Below are 13,088 nucleotides of genomic sequence, written 5' to 3' on the forward strand. Positions count from 1 at the left end.
ACTTGGCTACAGGCATAGAAACACCTGGGAAGATCAATATTGCATTACCTCGCCTACCCGTGTCAATCCAGCTGCGGCCAATGGGTTGTCATCCCTGTGTTGCAAGCCTCATACACAAAGGGAGGGAGGGGAGGGAAAAAGAGAGGAAAGAAGCGATCCAATAAGGAGAAGGTCAGAGGGTCAAGAACACAAGAAGCAGTTGAAGACACTTGCCCTGGAGTTGGACAGACCCAGAGACGTGCTCAGCCTGCCTGCGATGCTGCAGGATGGTGATGCTGTTTTCCTGAGCCTCAGTTTCTTTCTATAAAATGGACACAAACATGGGATTTGACACGGATTAAATAAGACGATGTGGGGTAAAGTGCTGAGCCCAGTTCTTGGCACGTAGTAAGGGCTAATTATTATCACCGAGATATTGTTATTATTGTAGTTGTTGTCATCATCATTACGTTCTGGGTGACAATGAACAAGCCACTCTTCTTCCCTGGGGCTCAAGGCCCCTATTATAAAATCAGAATTCCTTTGCATCTCTAAAACAAACGAATAAGCAACAACAGCCAAAGCAGGAGGCTTTTACATTGTCATAGCCGAATTAGCAAAGATTTTGGAAACTGAGATGTTGATGCCGATGGCTGGGACGTGTGTGTTGTGTGTGCACACACCCTGGCACGTGTATGTGCTTTTGTGTGTCAAGGAGGTAAGCGCACCTGGTGGAGGGAACAGCTCCAGCAAAGATATGGCAACAAAGGAAGCAAGAGGCAAATTTGCAGAATAGAAGCTGTGCATGTCTCCAGTGCCCTGCAGAGCGAAGATGTGGATCAGACCTCTTGGGGCTTTAAATTCTGGCCCATGGCAGAATCGCCCCATCGTATCTTTGCACCCCTCCTTTCATTCTTCTTCATCCGAGAGGGGGCAGGGGGCCGAGATGGCTCATGGAGGGCGCACTGCCTGCAGCTTAATGGAAAGCACTCCCTGGTGTCTCCTGGACACTGCAGCTGTACTCCCTTGGCTCTCCCCACCCTCCCCCCCACTCTCCCCTTTCTGCCCCTCTAAGTGGTCAGCCACCTTGAAACCTCATTGCAGGTGAGCCTCGCCCCCTGGGTTTATTTCACACTTAGAGAGGGAGCTACAAGGATTGATCCCCACTCAAGGATGTAATGAGGTGTCCACTAACGATCCGGGAGCCAACATGAGGAGGAAGCGTGGCCAGGCAGCCCTTGGGAAGGGGAAATTTGTTTTGGAATCATGTCTGATTGGCTTCTTTGGGTATGCACTCGGTTCAGGTTTTTATCCAGGCCATTGATGTGGTGCTTAGCATGTGCCTTTATTCCCGAGTCCTTGAAAGATAGGAACAACAGGATGGCAATTAAAATAGTCATTATTATTAGGTTGCTGTCGGTCTGGTGGTAACTGCATGGTAGGAAAGCAGCTGGATAGATTTTTTATCACAATTAGAAGCTCTGTACTAAGTTTTTGGCAGCATCTATTAAAGATGAACATGCCGTGCTGTGCAAACGGCATTCTGTTGGAAATACACCCAATGGGAATGAGTATACGCGTGCATCAAAAACACGTCAAGACAACACCCACGGTTATAGGCACAATATCCCAAACCTGGAAGCGGCTCAAGCGCCCATCAGCAGTAGAATGGGTGATTTGTGGTGTAGCCGTAAAACGGAATGCCACGCCACAGTAAAATAGGGATGGGTTACCCCTGCTCTCAGCGACACGGATCCATTCCACACACGCCATGAGTGGAAGGACCCAGATACACAGCAAACGTTGTGCCATTATCCAACGAATTCATAAGCAGCCAGAACTAACCCTCAGCCACAGAATGCAAACTAGGGGGTGCAGAGGGGAGCGCGACAAGGAAATACAGTACGTGCAGGCGATGTCTGCTTCCTGCCCTGGTGGTGGCCGGTTATAGACATGTGTCCCGCTCGAGGAAAGCTCACTGCGTGGGCATTTCTATGCATGTATTACACCCCAGTCAAGGTTTATGAAAAGCATTGAGAAGGATGTTTGGGAACAAGAAACTAACTGTGGTCTGCGTGACCGTCCTCACCTGGGGTTTTGGACACCAGAGACCTGAGCTATCTGCCCAGTGCTCTCGCCACTCAGCCAGGCCCCTCTGGGTGTCTCAGTACCGAGCGGGAAGCTGGGACTATCCGGGCAGGGGTAACAGGCAGAGCTCAGGACACCCATTGCTCCTGGCTCTACAGCCTCCGATAGGCGCGGGCACCTGGGGGGAGGGCCAGCAGGGGTTCTGGGGTGAGCTCCCCTCCCTTTCATTCCCACCCCCTCCCCCGGGAAGAGAGACTGTTCCCCACACATTGGATACCTCCTTCCACATGGTGGAGCCCAAGCCTGGCACCCAGTGGGTTTTCAGGGAGTTTGTTGAATGACAGTATAAAGGTACGGGGGAATGAATGAATTGCTGTTGCGAAAAGTAAGACCCTGTCTTTAGAATGCTTTGAAGAAATGAGGCGGGGCTAGACATGAAGGGGCCCAATGCCCAGCAGACCTGGATTCGAACCCCAGCCCCACCACGCTCTCCTGGTATATGCTGGGGTGAGTGACTCTCTCCCTCTCTGAGCCTCAGTTTTCTCATCCACGAAATGGGAAAACGAGCAGGCCTCGGACCCCAGAGTAGTTGTCAGGATTCCAGGAGGCGGCGCGTGTAAAACACCTCGCGCGTTACGAGGTTCAGGAAGTGGCAGTCGTCACTACCGTTCGGGGCAACTTATCAGCAGCCCTGACGTCACAGTCAGAGTCCAAGAGGAGATTGTCACTTCCTTCCTTCGTCTCTCTGTGCTGGTCTCCCTCACTCTCTGTGTCACAAGCCCCGTGTGAGCCGAGCCACCCTTGGCAGAGCCGGCCACTGTGTGAATAAGAGGACATCCTTCCTCCACCCCAGGGGGATGGCCCGGTGCCAGCGTGTGCGGGCACGGTGCCCGCGAAGGGGGCCAGGTGGGCACCCGGACACTGGGGCTCTCTGTGTAGTCTCTGCGGGTCAGGGGGCCGACAGTGGCCGCTGTGAGGACCCTTGACTATGCCCCCTCCGGTGCTTCCCCCAAGCCCCACACCCACCACCTGCCCAGCGGCCAGGCCTGGGAGTGAAGGGAGCCTCTGTGTGCCGCCTCGGCCCCAGGCCCACGCACACCCGAGGCGTTGTTCTCGTTGGCTGCGCGCGCTCGTCAGCCTCCCGGCAGAGGCTGGCTGGGCTCCCAGAGGAAGGCTCTGGGGCCCAGGACTGAGGGAAGGGGGAGCCTGGGGCTAGGCATTCGGTGGTGCCAGCCTGCTCCCCAGCACGCACCAAGCTCATCTGCTCAGTGAGAACCTGGAGCCAGGGAGGCTGGGGGTAGGGACAATGTGCTGTGCCTCCTGCATGTCCCCAACACGGAGCACACACTCATGCACGGTCACAAAAGGTGATGGACTGGGATGGGACAGGATGGGGGGAATGCTTCAGCGGGGGGGGGGGGGGTAGGGGGGGGGGGGGGGGATGGGACGGGAGGAAAGCGGGGAGCTGGGATGGGGGAAAACAGAATGAAATGCCCTCTCCTATTTGTGGCCCAAGTGCCCCTTGAAGTTGACCTAGAAGGCAGCCGGTGTGGGCCTGGCGCGGACAAAGTCAGCTGAGAGAGTGGGGAGAAGTGGGGTGAAGCAGCAACTGTTTCTTCCTCCAAGCCCCAGAATGCTCAGCGGTGGGTCCCAAAGACAAACTGTCCTTTAAAATCGCCTCCCCGGTAACATGGGTCAGGGAGGGGTACGAGCGACCACCCTGCCCAGCGCTTTGCGGATTATGCTCCAGTCCCAGGCCCTGCAGTTCGCTGTGTTGCTTCGGGCAAGTGGCCAGACTCCTTTGCGTCTCAGTTTCCTCATCTGTAAAAGGGGGTAATAGTATCATCATTTACCTCCCAGGGGTGTGGAGAGGAGATAATGAAATGATGAGTGTACAAGTAGGTACAACAGGACCTGGCATATAACAGACACTTGTCACCGTCAGCCTGCCTCATCCTCATCCTCATCATCATCGTCACCATCATCATTGAAGGTGGCTTAGGTTTTCAGCTCTCTGACTCCCACTCCAACTCCTGATTCAATTCTGTGGTCCCACTTTTGCTGATGATGAGGGTTCAGTGGTCCCCATGATGACCCTCAGGGTCAATGATCTGCCGGAAGGACCCACAGAACTCAGAGAAGCCATCGCGCCCAGAGGGTAAGGCTAAGGTCAGCAAAGGGAAGAGGCACACAGCAGGGTCTGGGAGAGAGCACCCGTGACCTCCTAGTTGTCCTCCCCCAGGGGGGCTGTGAGGACAGGGCGCGGTTCCAACACCCGGTGCTCTGTGACACCCACAGAGTGCGGTCACCCAGGAAAGCTCACACGAGCCTTGGTGTCCAAGGGTTTTATGGGGGTTGGTCCCTTAGGCCTAAGTGACCACCCATGTGGCTGATCTTAGTCTCTGGCCCGTCTAGAGGTCAAATACCAGGCCCAAGGTGCCCACCATAAGTCACATTGTTAATCCCCACTGTCCCCAGGGGAACAAAGAAACTTTGATACTCTATCAGGCAGGATAGAATATTTCAAGGTTTTAGAGCTTCCTTCCCAGGGACCAGGGACCTTTCTTTAGAATGTGTAGGGTGTGGACAATCCACACCTTCTGAGTGAGTTCTCTACTGCACAATTACGAGAGGGAGCCCCCCAAAACAGAATTATCTTCTGGAGGGTGGGCCCCTTGCAGTGCAGGAGTCCCCCACTAGGTGAGTGTTCTAGGAACCATCTGTAGCCATGTGCCAGCTGGCATTGTTGTGAGAGGCTGCATTCAGCTTCAGTGATTTTTTTTTTTTGAAGACTCAACGCATTTGCCCATTTCATGGTGGGTGATTTACGAACCTACCTGCCCACCCCATGCTGAGTGTTCAGCAGTTTTGGACGAAAAAACACAATGACCCCTGGGCCCCACCCTCTCTGTTCACCTGATCTCGCCCTGAGCAACTTTTTTTTTGTTTTCCTGGATGAAAAAAGTCCTCAAAGGGAAATGTTTTGCCAAGGTGGACGAGGTGAAGCAAAAAACAGCAGAAGCATGAAAAGGCTTCAAGAACTGTTTTGAGCGGCAGAAATAATGTCTCAGTAGGGTTTTGCATCAAATGGAGAGTCCTTTGAAGGTGGCTAAAGTTTAAACACGTAAGAATAAATATATAACTTTGTATAAATAAATTGCAGTTTTGGGGGTCCATCCTCGAGTATATCATCATTCTCGTTAAGGAATTATCCCATTCTACAGAGGGTAAAATTGAGCCCCAGCGAAGAGCATGGACTCCCCAAAGGCCACAGAGTGAGGTGACGAGGCGCCCTGACCTGTCCTCATCCGGAGCTTGGTCCTCCGAGTCACAGGCCTCCGTGTGCCCGTCTGTGAAATGGTGATGCCAGGCCAGTCTCCCCGCCTCCGAGGTGCCTGTGGATCCTGCCTTGGGAGAAGCTGAAATTTCACTCTTCTCCGCAGTCCAGTCCCCAAGAGGAGCACCTGGTTTTCTGCCCCCCGTGGGGCATGGTTAGTGTCCTCCTTGGTGTCCAGGGGCCTCTCTGCTGGAGTGGGTCCTGTGCTCATTTGTTTGTGGTAAGAAGCCCTCGGCACTCACCCGGAAGGCAGCCGGCGGGGGCCCAGGGAGCAGCCTGGTCGGGGGGGGTGGGAGGGGGGGAGATACACAACAAACGGAGGCACAGATGTGGGCGCCAGGCAGCCTTGGTTCAAATCCCACCCCCGACACTTCCTCAGCATTAACATGAAGATGGCAACAGCTACTTTTCAAGAAAGGAAAAAAAAAAATAAAAGCAGCATTTCAACACCGCAGATAAAGCCACGAGAAGGTCTCATTCATCCCTAACAAACGAAGCCACAGTTGTCTGCTATGACTGATGGGAGGCCTGCCCTCCCATCTGAAATGAAACAAATTAAGCCTCGAAGTTGTAAAACGGCTGTGAACATCTTAAAACTCAATCGTCCACACCACTCCCCGCATTGCCCCAGTGTTTGTTTCTTTAAGGTGGAGCAGGCAGAGACCGCCCTCCCGACTTGACGAAGCCAGAAGCCGAGGCTTCGAGAGATGGGATTCGCTCGAGGTCACAGAGAGATGGGATTCGCTCGAGGTCACAGAGCAGCTTGGGGGTCAGGCCTCCCGACTTCCCGGGGGTCCCCCCCGCCCTCTGAGCGGGGCCCAGGAGCCTCCTGGGACGCTGCGGGTCTGCTCTTCATGCTTGTCTGGAAAGCCGAGCCAACGGGTGATGAGAAATAAACTTAGGATGCGTTTCAAACTCGCTCGCACACCGTCTGGATCCATTCCCGAGTATTATATTCGTCTGTGCGAGCGCAGAGGTAATTGAATCGACAACAGACTTCCCGCCGCGGGTTTTCTCTCTGAGCCGTCTTCCGTGTCTGTCTCCCAGCCTCCCCTCAATGACTCACTGGCTCCCGCGTACACAAATAAATCACACCGTGTTCCTCTCCCCCCCGCTGCCGCTACCGCTGCCGGCAAGAAATCACCAAGTCAGCCCTGAGACATGAATGGGGTAGGGGTGGGCAGCGGGGAGGTGGGGATGGAGGTGGGAAGGGGGGCAGCGTTTAAATGTTGATCAGCTGGCAATGATGTCAGCCACAGTTCATCAGACCGTTAGACACACAGAGGCAGGACCGCGGCCCTGTGCCAGCAGCTTTCAGGGCTCACTCATGGGCGAGATGGACACCCTCCCCCAGCCTCGGCTCCGATGAGATGTAACTGGACATGAAAGAATGTTCGAGGCTTTCCGAACCCCGCATGCATTGCAAAGGAGGCCCGTTAGTGGGGAGAAGCCGGCTCACAGAGGACAATTATCGGATAATTACTCTTGTAGCCGAAAGAAACACTGAAAGAGTCCTTTCTTACCCGCACAAGCTTGTCCTTTTCACACCTGCTGCAAGCCCCCCGGGACACCCCCCCCTCCCCCCGGTTTCTGAAGCAGACTCTGGAGGGGCCGGGCTGGCAGCTCACACGTTCAGTGAGCTGGTGCACTGTTGGGGGGGATACATACCTCGCACCGACATCTCCCCTCCGTCCCTATGACCACAGCCCGTGGGGCGGTGCCAAAAGAATGAAGGCACCGCACAAAGTCACCCGCCGGGCTGCTCGTTGCCCTCCCACTGCTAAAGCAAACCATGTGGCCACATGGGGATGGGAGACCTAGGCGCCACGATGAAGTTAGGTTTGTGGTTAGAACGAGCCAGGGTGCGCATTCACCTAGAATTTCTCTCCACCCATGACATCGTGAAGCAAAGCATGCTTGTCCAACGTCCAGTTTACCAAGACTCGCCTTCATGACAGCTAGTGGTGTAGACCACCTACTCATCAACGACCCCCCCTCGAAGGGGTGGGCTGTATCTCACACACCTAATCTTGCTCTCCACCCGCGCCGCAGGCATTTCATGATTCATCACATAGATCCACCTGGAGACCTACTATGTGTCAGGCCCACGGCCACGGCATGGGCCAGGGAGACTGTGATGGAGGAAGCAATGCAATCGCCGCCCCGGGGAAATTACTCCTGGTGGGGAAGACGAGGGCAAACACAGCCACGCGTGACAGTGTGACTGATGCCGTGGCGCGTCTCTCCGGTGGTGCCGGGAGTTCAGGGAAGATGAGTAAATGCAGGGGGAGGCCCACAACATCGTGTGCAAAGTGGTGATGGTGCTGTGAGAGGGGAGAGGAGGAGAGAGACGTCGGTGGGACTTGGGAGAACTGAAATGGTGCTTTCACTGGGCTGCGGACGGCAGTGAGGAAGAGGACGGGGAAGCCTGCTGGGACCCATCACCAGGAAGTTTCCAGAAAAGGCAAGGAGTTTCCAGTTTACCAGAGAGGCCTGCGGGCCCAGGCAGGGGTGGTTTGTAAAGATCCCCCTGGCTACTGCGGATGGAAGGGGCTCAAGTTGTGCGGTCAAGCCCAGGAGAGAAGCAGGGTTTTCGCTGCAATGGCTATGGGGACGATGGAGCGTCTAGGAACGTCTTTTGAAGATACAACTCGCCCTCTTTGCTTCTCTCGTGCTGGGACGCGGGTTCTTCAGTGCATCGTAGAAATGGAAAGGTAAGCCCATCCTCGATCCCATGCGACTGTGCTGGAGACAGCCTCGGCGCCTCGACTGCCCACAGGGTCTGGCCTGCCTGGGGCGCTCCCCATGCTCTGCCTGCAACTGCGGGATGTCACCAAAGATAATCACCTCCAATGATTTTTTCAGAGTGATGTGCTCTGAGCATGGTTCAGACCACCGCTGGATGATCCCCTGGTATGGGCCAATGCCCCTTCTCCCGTGGAGGGTCACACTGCCTGGGGGAATGCGTGGGGCTTTGCTTCGGGGTCCTGAGTTCCTTTCCCATCACCAGCCACTGTGCCCACACAGTGGAGGCGGCGAATCACTGACGGTCGATCAACAGCCCCAGCCTCCTCCCTCTTTCCTGGCACTCATTCCCTGCCACTTAACTCATCTCCAGGTGCAAGGAGGAGATGGCATAGAAATCTGCTCCTTTTAGTCCTGAGGATAAGTTGGGTGAAAAGAAAGGAAATTAGAACGACTGGCCCTCGGGGAGACTTGAGGACCAGGCCACAGCCGCTCTCACCGGACGAGGCCTGGGCACTGGGTCTGTCGGTGACATCCACACCTGCTCCCTCCACCCCGGCATGGACCACTGGTGACATCCACACCCAGCTCCCACCACCCCTGCACGGCCCATTAGTGACGTCCACACCCAGCTCCCGCCCCCCTGCACGGCCCATCAGTGACGTCCACACCCGGCTCCCGCCACCCTGGCATGGACCACTGGTGACATCCACACCCTGTTCCTGCCACCCCTGCATGGCCCATGCAGAACTCTAGAATTCCTGGATTTAAATATCACCAGCTCCTAACTAAGGTGCCAAACACCCCCAAAGCGCCCTTTTTTTAAACTTAAACTTTTTAAGTTTTTAAAATTACAGCGAAGCAGAACTTCCCACCCCTGTGGGATTGTGGGAGCAGTGAGAAACCCTGAGAACGGCTGGGGTTTGTTCTCTTTCCTCCTCTGGAACTGGGGTGGCCAACCTCAGCAGGCCCATCATTACTATTAACCATCATTACTAATTATTATCGCTGTAAAATAGCATGCACGTGGCAAATTAATCGAACCATATAAAATTATGCACAGTAAAAACTGATTCCCTCTCCCTCCTGGGGTGGCAGCTTTTAGGTCATTCTCCTGAGAATTCCCTGGACAGTTGGCCAAAGATGTGTACTCATTGCAGAGTTATTTGAGAGGAGGGGCCGGAGAATGGCAGCAACATAAATACCAATAAGACCCTGGTCCAGTCACGTATCTGTTTATATTCTCAGGTAGACATTAAAAAAGGGTGAAGTGACCATTGTACGCTGACAGGAAAAGATATTAGCAATGGATCTGAAGTGAAAATTGGTGGTGGGAGACTCGTGTGTGGAATACTATACAGCAATGAAAAGTGAACCGGTCAAAACTACACTTATCACCATGGATGAATCTCACAAAGTGTTGAACAGTTGAAAAGAAAAGAGCAGGTTTCAGAATGATCCATGGAGCATGACTGTGTTTATGTGGTTTTAAAACATGCCCCACAATCCCGCATATTGTTCAGAGACATCGACGTGTGTGAAAAGTAAATGCAGACAATAAATAACAGTAAAATAATAATGCACACGGTAAATGCTGGAGGTCAAGTTCAGGACAGTAATCATCACCCCACAGGGGTGGAGAAGATGCAGAACATGGGAGGGAAAAGTAAACTCGCACTTCAGCTGCGTGGGTTCCGTTCTCTTTCTTAAGCTGAAGGTGTCTGCACATGGGTATTGGCTGCCTTCGTCTTTAACTCTTTTTGAGTGACTGCAGTATTTCAAAATGCGTTTCTTAGTAAGTGACAGAGCAACACATACCATGTAAGAACTCTGTGACCGTTCAGCTAGATAGCGACAACAGTGTTCATGAGAGCTGACAGGCTGCTGTGTGAGCGAGACGCTTTCCACTCGGGATTTCATTTCTCTCTCTAACACCTCGGAGAGATAAGGCTGGGACGAGTTCACCTTGCACGTGAGCCCAGCGAGGGCCCGAGAAGGGGCGTGACTGTTCAGGGTCTCGCGGGCAGCGAGCCGCAGGACGGCCCTGGAACACGGCGGTTCTGACTCCAGCCCCACACTGCTGCGCACTGTCACACCTTTTCGAGTAAAAAGCACTCTGTTATTTTCATATGAGTACATTTTATTTGGAGAGCAATACGATCCTACTTACGCTGATTTGAAAGGACTGAGCCCTGGCTGGTGTGGCTCAGTGGATTGAGCACTGGGCCTGGGAACCAAAGTGTCACTGGTTCGATTCCCAGTCAGGACACATGCCTGGGTTGCAGGCCAGGTCCCCAGCAGGGGTTGTGCAAGAAGCAACGGCACATTGATGTTTCTCTCCCTTTGTCCCTCTCTTCCTCTCTCTCTAAAAATAAATAAATAAAATCTTTTTTGAAAAAAGCGGCAGGATTGATGGACAGGGAGAGAGCAGGGCCATGCTTATATTCTTTATTTTATATGTTTCGGGGGTTCTTGCATTTCTCAAATAAACTGTTTCATTGGAAAACATAATTTGAGGTGCGGGAAAGAGGGAAGAGCACAGGGGACAACGTCAGAACGTGTGTAACTCTACCCCACTTGGCTCTGTGACCTTGGCCAAGTCACCTCCTCTCTTTGAGCCTTGCTCTTCTTTCATCTATAAAAACGTCACCGAACTTTTGGAGGTGAAATGCCGTCTCCGCTGGGGCTGCGTTTTGCGGGATGTCAGGCGCCATCTCTACGTCAGCGTTGTTAGCTCGGGTGCGCAGGCGGGGGCAGTAACTGGGGTAGGAGACGGAGCCCCACTGCCCCCGGAGCCCCCCTCCAGCCTCTCCCCCGTGTCCCAGGATGTCTCCCCAAAGTCCAGGTGGACCGATTGGCAGCGTTTATCTAGCTGAGGGTCCTCCTGTCCACTGGAGTGACTGAGCCCGTTGTGCTGGGTCTTGTCGAGCTGAATGAAAGGAATGGGTTGTGCTCGTCAGCCCCAGCTCTTCACGAGGGGGACCTCTGGATGCCGGCACCTGTGGCCTGGCCCGGTGGCTGGCACATAACAGGTGCTTATTGGAAGGAAGGAAGAAAGGAAGGAAGGAAAGAAGGAAGGATGGAGGGAAGGAAGGAAGGAAGGAAGGAAGGAAGGAAGGAAGGAAGGAAGGAAGGGAGGGAGGGAGGAAGGAAAGAAGGAAATGAATGAATAAATTGATGGCCAAATGTGAGTGGGAGAAGGAAGCAGACCTCATTCGATCCAAGTTTTTCTTTGTGAAGCGGGGGTGATGCCGAGACCTTCTCCAACCTTAAGATGCATGGACGCGAGCAAACAAAGCCGACCAGCTCTGAGGATGGGAGGGGAGGTCTATGGTGTTCTGAGGTCAATGCCAGGCCACCTGTTTTGTTCACTCTGCTTAACCCAGTGGTCACCAGCCAGAGCAACTTTGCCCCCCACCCTACCCCACCAGGGAAGATTTGGCCACTTCTGGAATCATTTTGTTGTTACCACCAGGAGTAGGAGGGAATTTGCTCCTGACATCTAGTGGACGGAGGCCGGCGATGCTGCCCAGCATCCTCCAGGACTGTCCCTTGCCCCCCAGCACAGGACTGTCCCGCCCAGGTGCAGAAGTCATAGAATTAACCCACCTTCCTCAGGGGGGCCCAGATGCTCCTGGTTCGGGTTTGGGTTTTGTCTGCTGTGCTGGTTTTGCTGCTGATGCGCCGTGTCCTCCCGCACAGCCCATTCTCCCTCTCTGCACCCAGGTCTCTCTCGTGCTGGGCTTGAAGCCATGAGCTCCAGGAGCCGTTGGATCTATACAATGTGGCGTTTCATTTTTGGTTCTGTCTGTGTCTGGGGCCAAGCAAACCAACCAGAGCGGGCTGGGCAGGGCTTTACTGTGGAGTGTGAAGGTACAAGAAACCACCACTGATTCAGATGTTAATCATGATGATTAGAACGTAGTTAGCATCTTGTAGAACCCTTTCCCAAAAATATATCAACCGACGTACCTGCCAGTCCTGCCTCCCACAGGTACTCACAATGAGCGGAGGGGTCTAATGAGGAAGGGATCATCCTCTCGCCAGGAAACTGGATTCCAAAGGGGCTGGATGACTCAGAGGGCAAACGAAATGCTTCTGTAATTACAGATGCGTCTGTCTGCATCTCCATCAGCCTCTCCATCACTCCGTGCTAAAGGCAGCCTTGGACCCCTGCTCTTTTTCTACTTTCTTTTTCCACTTCGGAAAGAATTAAATATGTGTCATCCAGGTTTTGGGAAAATACCAAAAAGGAGAAGGAAGAACATGCGCCCCCAGCAGTCCTGCCACCCAGAGGCAGCCAGGACCATCCCTTTGGGGCAGCTCCTTCAAGTCAACTCTCTGCGTTTCGATTTGTTTTAGTTGGCTGTTCCTGGTCATTTCCGTGCACGCCGTAGGGTTTTGCATCTTGCTCAGCTCATGGAGCATCATGGGAGAAGCACCCCCCAGTGCTGGTTTCCTCCATGTTGTGTTCCATCACTTTGCACCTGCTGGATGCTAGGCTGCCACTCGGAATCCATGCCGGTCCTCACCATTCATCCCAAGGCTGCCCGGAATTTAAGGCAGAGACCTCCAGCCCCGGCCAGTGTGGCTCAGTGGGTTGAAGCATCGTCCCATGAACCAAAAGATCGTGGGTTCGATTCCCAGTCAGGGCGCATGCCTAGTTTGTGGGTCCAGTCCCCTGTAGGGGTATCTATAAGAAGTAGCTGGTCGATGTTGCTCTCGCATCAATGTTTCTCTCCCTCTCTCTCTTCTTCCTTTCCTCTCCCTCTAAAATCAATATACATGCCCTCAAGTGAGGGTTTAAAAAAAGACACCAAACTTCAGTTTCAGAACTGTTGCAGTTTTTACTGTAATGGGATGCTTCCCAGTCCAGTTTCCCATCTCCCCATCCAAGTTAGAAAGGAGAGAGAAATGTGCTTCCCCCTCTACCTGGGCA

At 53.6% G+C, this 13,088-nt stretch overlaps 1 protein-coding gene across 3 annotated transcripts in view; it reads left to right on the top strand.

The window, feature by feature from the left end:
* Positions 1-13,088, top strand: part of SEZ6L (seizure related 6 homolog like) — a 165,278-nt gene that overhangs the window by 88,362 nt on the left and 63,828 nt on the right. The gene's annotated exons all lie outside the window — the stretch shown is intronic.

The sequence above is a fragment of the Phyllostomus discolor genome, chromosome 13 (genome assembly GCF_004126475.2).
Source record: "Phyllostomus discolor isolate MPI-MPIP mPhyDis1 chromosome 13, mPhyDis1.pri.v3, whole genome shotgun sequence".
NCBI lineage: Eukaryota > Metazoa > Chordata > Mammalia > Chiroptera > Phyllostomidae > Phyllostomus > Phyllostomus discolor.